Below are 8,716 nucleotides of genomic sequence, written 5' to 3' on the forward strand. Positions count from 1 at the left end.
TTAGATCGTTATAGGTTAGCTTAGGTTCTCTCATTGTCTTGGGAGAACAATTGCGCTAGGGGCCATAACTGTTTCATTATGTATGTATGTATGTTGATGCATGTGAATGTATATTGATGCATGTGAGAGACGATTTATATGATAAACAAGCCGGTGAGATCAGAAAAATTGCAATTCCCTCAAAATAAATATTAAGTTTTAAGCTTTCCAAGTTTTAACACTCATCAAGACTAGTATCGAATAATGTAGGTTTCGCCTACGCGAGGTGCATGTTCTATATTAGTAAGGTGCGATGGGATAATTGTAATATCCAACTGTTAAAACAATGGGTCAAACTTAACTAAACAAGTTATAATAAGATTATATATATGTTCAGAAGCAAGAGTTGGGAATAATCCATATGATGGATTGGAATAAGGAGTTATTCACCCAACTGTAATTTTCGAGAGTTGTATGAGATACAATTGGAAGGAGTTCCTACCTAAATAACCTAGTTTTGTGTAATCCGCCTACGCGGACTTAGAACGAAGTGAAATATGGATCTCGACCCACTAGAATATCTTCCAACGGGATTTTCTGAATCAAATGATGAGGGTCATTTGTTTTGAGTAAAATAGTGGGAGAATATTTAATTAAAGGCCTAATTGAATATGTCAATGATACTTATATTTTCATTAATCCTTATGTAGATTACCATGACAGCAAACACCTCTAACAACATCCTGCGATCAATCCTTGATAAGGAAAAATTGTCTGGGACAAATTTTCTGGATTGGCACCGAAACCTGAGGATTGTCCTCAAACATGATAAAAAGTTGTATGTCTTGGAGACACCTGTTCCTGAAGAGGAACCTCCTAGTTCTGCACCTAAGGCAGAAAGAGATGCTTATAAGAAGCATGTTGATGATGCCAATGAAACTGCTTGTCTCATGCTGGCTACCATGAACTCAGAATTGCAAAAGCAACATGAGAACATGTCAGCGTTCGATATGATCGAACACCTGAAGTTGCTCTATCAAGAGCAAGCAAGGCATGAGAGGTTTGAAGTTTCAAAAGCCCTTTTTCAAAGCAAGTTAGCTGAGGGAGCCCCTGTAGGTCCCCATGTACTCAAGATGATTAGGTATGTGGAAAACCTTGAGAGATTGGGTTTTCCCCTCGAAAAGGAACTTGCAACTGATTTGATCTTGCAATCGTTGCCAGATAGTTTCAGTCAATTTGTCCTAAATTTCAATATGATTGATATGGACAAATCTCTTCCTGAACTGCTCGCCATGTTAAGAACTGCCGAGCAGAATCTGAAGTCAAAAGGGAAGTCCATTATGATGATCGGAAATGGAAAGAGACAGAACAAAAGGGCCACTAAACAGAGTGATAAGGGGAAGGGCAAGGAAGTTGCCAATCCCAGACCCACTGCTGCTTTGAAGCGTAGTGGAGGCATAGCAAAAGAAGGCACCTGCTTCCATTGCGGTAAGACCGGACACTGGAAGAGGAACTGCCCAAAGTACCTGGAAGATAAGAAGAATGGAGTAGAGACTTCAACTTCAAGTATTTTTGTTATTAATTTATCTACTTCTGCATCATGGGTATTAGATACTGGATGCAGTTCTCACATTTGTACAGATGTGTAGGAACTAAAAAGGAGTAGAGATTTGGCAAAAGGTAAAGTCGACCTACGAGTTGGCTATGGAGCAAAGGTTGCTGCTTTAGCCGTAGGAACTTTTGTATTGACTTTACCTAGTCGTTTAATAATTCAGTTAGAGAACTGTTATTATGTACCTGCAATTAGCAGGAATATTATTTCCATTGCTTGTTTGGACAAGTTTGGTTTTTCATTTATAATAAAGAACAATTGTTGCTCAATTTATTTGAATGATATATTCTATGCTACTGCACAAATGAACAATGGACTATATGTCCTTTATCTTGAAATGCCTATTAATAACATTAATACAAAAGGGTGAAACCTAACGAGTTAAAACCAACTAGGTAAGAATATTAAAACTCTTCGATCAGATCGAAGTGATGAGTATTTAATCCTAGAGTTTGATGACCATCTGAAAGAGTGTGGGATCTTATCCCAACTTACTCCTCCTGGAACATCCCAATGGAAGGGTGTATCTGAGAGAAGAAATAGAACCCTGTTGGACATGGTCCGATCCATGATGAGTCACACCAATCTTCCAAACTCCTTTTGAGGACATACACCATTGACATCAGCTTACACACTTAACCGTGTTCCATCCAAAAGGTTGAAAAGACACTATATGAGATATGGAGTGGTAAGAGACCACATATGTCTTACATGAAGATTTGGGGTTGCGAAGTTTATGTGAAACGACAAATTTCAACTAAGCTTGAGCCCAAATCTGACAAATGCTTATTTGTGGGGTATCCTAAAGAAACAAGAGGATATTATTTCTATAATCCTTCTGAGGGCAAAGTGTTTGTCGCTCGAACTTGAGTTTTCCTAGAAAGGGATTTTATTTCCAAAGGAATCAGTAGGAGGAAAGTAGAACTTGAAGAAATTCAAGAATCACAAAGTATCGATACACCTATGGAGGAATTAGAGCAGGAAACACAAGTAGTTGTGTAAGAGCAACCTGCTCAAGTAGAACAAGACCAGCGTAGGTCAGGCAGGATACATCACCTACCTGAGATATATGGATATCTGATCAAGGTGATGTATTACTCATGGATCAAGATGAGCCTGTGACCTACTCATGGAATCTTCGCCTTGATGAAACAGTAAAACTGTATGGATTCATCAAGAACGAAGATGAGCCTTGTGTCTACAAGAAGGTTAGTGGGAGCATGATCGTATTCCTGGTATTATATGTAGATGATGTTGGTGTAAGCCCTAGAGGCCAATACTTATGGTACTTGTATCGAATTATTTATTAATAATAAAAGGCATTTTCTTTATTATGGTTGATTAATAAAGTCCCTAGAATAGATAGTCCGTTTAATGTATTAAGTGTGACTTAATCATGAGAACACATTAAACATAAGGACACTATTCTTAAAGTATCCGTAGTCGAGCTTTAATGTGAAGTGGGATAACATTAAAGCATTAAGACTATTATGTTTGTAGACTGATGATCACATCTCATGGATCATGGATAAAGAGTTATCAAGTCTTAAACATAGGTATGAATATTAGGAGTAATATTTATACCGGATTGACCCGCTATGAGAATACTATATAGAAAGTTATGCAAAGTGTCATAAGTTATTCTCATGGTGATAATAGTGTATACCACTCTTCGACCTGAAACCACTATGGATCCTAGATGTAGAGTTGAGTGCTTTATTACTGATCCAACGTTATCCGTAACTGGATGACCATAAAGACAGTTGATGGGTACTCCACGAAGCATGCTGAGGGACATGAGTGTCCTAGATGGAATTTGCCAATCCTGCGTAACAGGATAAATGTCTATGGGCCCAATATTGAACTGGACAAGGATGACACGGTCTATACCTTGTGTTCAATATAGACATAAGGGCAAAGGGGTAATTATACACATAATTATTATCACAGGAGGTTTTGTCAGATCACATGACATTTTCGTGACTTGGGTAGCAGTGATGTGTTGCTAGATACCGCTTACTGTTTATTATGTTAAATGTGTGATTTAATATAATTGCCAACGTCGCGAAAACCTATAGGGTCACACACAAAGGACAGATTGATGAGAGATAGAATAATTAAGGAACACCGTAAGGTACGGTGCACTTAAGTGGGAGACGAAATATGGTAAGGTACCAAATACTTAAGTGATTTTGGCGTATTATGAGATATGGGCCAAAATGCACTTAAGTGGGCTTTTTGGCTTGAAGCCCACACAAGTGGTTCTATAAATAGAACCCCTTGGGTAGAAGCATTGTCACTCTAATTCACTCAGACAGAAATTCAAGTAGAGACTTGGAATTTTGTTTCCCTCTTTCTCTCACTCAAAGCCTTCATTCATAACAGCTAGCACTGCGATTGAAGGAATCCGTTCGTGTGGACTGAGTAGAGACGTTGTCATCGTTCAACGTTCGTGATCGCCCCGTGGATCTGTATCAAAGGTTTGATCATTATCAGAGATCTGCACCAAAGGTTTGAATCGCCACAAGAGGTAACGATTCTATCACTGATCATGCTCATTCGTAAGGATCATTAAAGGAGAAATATTTTATATTCCGCTGCGCCTTGGATGGCAATTCTCCTTCAGATGACATATTACTCATTGGAATCGATATCCCTACCCTGCAACAAGTAAAGTCTTGGTTGGGGAAATGCTTTTCTATGAAGGACCTGGGTGAAACAGCCTATCAGAATCTATAGAGATAGATCATGAAATGCTTGGCCTAAGTCAGAGTACATAGACAAAGTGCTGAGACGCTTTAATATGAATGATTCCAATCTGGTTATGTGTTTTGCTTAAATGGTGGCACTGTGAGCTTGAAAAGTTCAACGCAAGATGCAGTTGTTGATTCTACAACTGAGGCCGAGTATATTGCTGCCTTAAGTGCAGCAAAGGAAGCTGTTTGGATCAGGAAGTTCATTAGTGAACTTGGCATAGTCCCTAGCGTTGTGGATCCCATTGGTCTCTATTATGATAACAATGGTGCTATCGCACAAGCTAAGGAGCCTAGATCTCACCAACGATCCAAACACATACTTAGGCGTTATCATCTCATTCGAGAGATAATAGATAGAGGAGATATGAAAATATGTAAAGTACCTACACTTGATAATATAATTGACCCACTGACAAAGCCTCTTGCGCAGCAGAAGCATGATGGCCATACTAGATCAATGGGCATACGGGGTATGCCAGATTGGCTCTAGTGCTAGTGGGAGATTGTTGGTGTAAGCCCTAGAGGCCAATACTTTTGGTACTTGTATCGAATTATTTATTAATAATAAAAGGCATTTTCTTTATTATGGTTGATTAATAAAGTCCCTAGAATAGATAGTCCGTTTAATGTATTAAGTGTGACTTAATCATGAGAACACATTAAACATAAGGACACTATTCTTAAAGTATGCGTAGTCGAGCTTTAGTGTGAAGTGGGATAACATTAAAGCATTAAGACTATTATGTTTGTAGACTGATGATCACATCTCATGGATCATGGATAAAGAGTTATCAAGTCTTAAACATAGGTATGAATATTAGGAGTAATATTTATACCGGATTGACCCGCTATGAGAATACTATATAGAAAGTTATGCAAAGTGTCATAAGTTATTCTCATGGTGATAATAGTGTATACCACTCTTCGACCTGAAACCACTATGGATCCTAGATGTAGAGTCGAGTGCTTTGTTGCTGATCCAACGTTGTCCGTAACTGGATAACCATAAAGACAGTTGATGGGTACTCCACGAAGCATGCTGAGGGACATGAGTGTCCTAGATGGAATTTGCCAATCCTGCGTAACAGGATAAATGTCTATGGGCCCAATATTGAACTGGACAAGGGTGACACGGTCTATACCTTGTGTTCAATATAGACATAAGGGCAAAGGGGTAATTATACACATAATTATTATCACAGGAGGTTTTGTCAGATCACATGACATTTTCGTGACTTGGGTAGCAGTGATGTGTTGCTAGATACCGCTCACTGTTTATTATGTTAAATGCGTGATTTAATATAATTGCCAACGCCGCGAAAACTTATAAAGTCACACACAAAGGACGGATTGATGAGATATAGAGTAACTAAGGAACACCGTAAGGTACGGTGCACTTAAGTGGGAGACGAAATATGGTAAGGTACCAAATACTTAAGTGATTTTGGGCATATTATAAGATATGGGTCAAAATATACTTAAGTGGGCTTTTTAGCTTGAAGCCCACACAAGTGGTTCTATAAATAGAACCCCTTGGGTAGAAGCATTGTCACTTCAATCCACTCAGACAGAAATTCAAGTAGAGACTTGGAATTTTGTTTCCCTCTTTCTCTCACTCAAAGCCTTCATTCATAACAGCTAGCACTGCGATTGAAGGAATCCGTTCGTGTGGACTGAGTAGAGACGTTGTCATCGTTCAACGTTCGTGATCGCCCAGTGGATCTGTATCAAAGGTTTTGATCATTATCAGAGATCTGCACCAAAGGTTTGAATCGCCACAAGAGGTAACGATTCTATCACTGATCATGCCCATTCGTAAGGATCACTAAATGGAGAAATTTTTAAATTCCGCCGCGCCTTGGATGGCAATTGTCCAACATTAAGGCGGAAGACTTCAACGATTCCCTCACCCGGAAGTCAGCGTTGTCATTGGCAGAAGCGATCACCTAAGCTGAGTGCTACATAAAAGGCAAGGAAAGTAAGGTTAAAAAGTGAAGGTGTGAAAAACACAAGAAATGGGGATTTGAATTAGGTTTTACAAAATAAAGGCTTTTTCCAACTCAAGAACACCACTTAAAAGATAATAACAAAGAGATTAAAACACAAGTATTTTTATCATGGTTTACTTGAAACTCAAAGTTATTCCAGTTCATCCGCCAAGGTAATTTTGCCTTGTACACAAGGTATTAATCCACTATAATCAACAGATTACAATAATCACAAAGAATAACCTTCTTTGTCTTCTAAAGGATCCGACTATACCCTAGTATCCTTAAGGACTCACAAAGAATAACCTTCTTCATCTTCTCAAGGATAACCTCCTTAAGGAATCAAACAAACAGTTTGAATAATATTTTATGTGTTATAAGTTGCTTTTATACAAGCAGATTTTACATAAATGATAAATAAACACTTAAAGAAAATTTTGTGTACAAGAGAGTGATAGCTTTTCACAAAGAAATAGACTTGTCAAAATGTTATAGCACCGACAAATTTCTTTAAGTCTCCAAGTCTAACTTATATAGCATAAGAAGAAGAGCGTTGGAAGGCAAAGCGAGGAAAGCTCATAGAGCGGTTGTCCATTGTTGGATGGTGAAAGGAGTGATAATGCGTATTGTCCTTCGGCCACAAAATCAGTGGCAGGTGTGATGTATAATACTGTCCTTGCCCATGAAATCAGGTTGTGGAAAGGATATTCGATTTGAACTATGTACTATTTGATCACGTGCCCATTTAATCTCATCTTCAAGTTCATTGGCTTCTGATGAAAATTGATGAAGCATGAAATGAAGAAACATAAAGCTGGATTCATAAACTTCAGAATCTTTGGTTAGAACCTTGACAACGCCAGTAGTCTGACTTGAGATCTTTAGTATCTTCATAATTTTTAGTCAGAACCTTGATAACCTCAATCGCCTGGCTTTAGATCTTCATAATCTTCAGCTATGTAACATAACTTCATAAGCTTGCCATTCTTCTGAAGCTTGGTGATCAGAGTCACGTCCAGAAGCATGAGCTAAGAAAATGTTACAACGGTAACATAACGTCTCCTCAGAAGCTTCTCAAGAGTGAATCAGCAAGATCATTACAACAGTAACATTAACCATCTTTTAGAACTTCTTATAACTGGCGCATAAGCGGAATTAGAATTCATTATTCAGAAACTGATGATGTTGTACTCATATGCTCAGAATCAAAACTGGATGTTAAAGCTACACAATAACAAACCATTAAGGTACCAAAATTGTTCTCACACAAATGCAACATTGTTATCATCAAAACTCAAGGTATAGATGCAGAACCAAATCTTGTTCTAACAATCTCCCCCTTTTTGATGATGAGAAAACATGTATTTTGATGAATAATTTTGTACAAGGTAATCACAGAAGAATACATATTACAGAAGCACAAAGCTCCCCCTGAGATGTATAATCCTAAAGAGATAAAATCAGAATGAAAGAACACTTTCCTGATTAACATTGTTTGAAGTACTAGAGTAATTTTCAATTAGAATCTGGTTTATCTTCAGAAGTTGCTTGATGTTGTCCAGAGCAATGGTTTGTTAACATCAACATTATGATGAGCTTCACTTCAGAAGCTTTGTTGAGTTCTTTTAAAGATGCTTTAGAGTTGGTTGTCTTCAGCCAGAACTTGAATTCTGGTTCTCTTTGAAATTCTCTTTCAGAGCTAGATTGCCTTTAAAGAGAACAACTCTTTGAAAAGAATTTTCAGAACCTAGTTATGAGTTCTTCTTAAAAACTTGATTGTTAAGTCTGATTACTATGGAGGAAACTCTTCCTCATAGCTAGAGGCCAAAATTATAGGAAGATGCCAAAATTTTCTAATTCTTCAGAACTTGATGCCAAGTACCCAATGTCCTCAGTTCATAACATGGTTATTAATTCCTTGAAGATTCATACTATTGAATCTGATTCTTAATCATCAGCGTGAAGGTTTTACAAACTCAGATAAAAGACTATTTCGTCAAAAACTGGTAACTTATATTCTGATATTTTAAACTTCATAAAAGCTTATGATGTTTGAGCTAAACCTTTCTGGCTTTTGAGCTTAACCCTGCAAAACAGTTAACAGACTATTCTTCGAAGTAGTTATTAGCATAAAATATTAAACAATGTTTGGGTCTTAGTTAGGAATTTAGGTGCATCAAAAATAATTATGCATCTTCCCCTTAGATATGTTTCTCCCCCTTTGTCATCAATCAAAAAGACATAGACAAATAAAAATAAGAGAAATAATGGAAAGAAACAAAATACTATTTTTCATTGATCATGCCAAAAGGCAGAAAATATACAACTAGAAAAATGATGAAAATAAACACAATAGAAATGCAACAAGTACTTTAACAAAC

Source organism: Lathyrus oleraceus, chromosome 5 (genome assembly GCF_024323335.1).
Source record: "Lathyrus oleraceus cultivar Zhongwan6 chromosome 5, CAAS_Psat_ZW6_1.0, whole genome shotgun sequence".
Classification (NCBI taxonomy): Eukaryota; Viridiplantae; Streptophyta; class Magnoliopsida; order Fabales; family Fabaceae; genus Lathyrus; species Lathyrus oleraceus.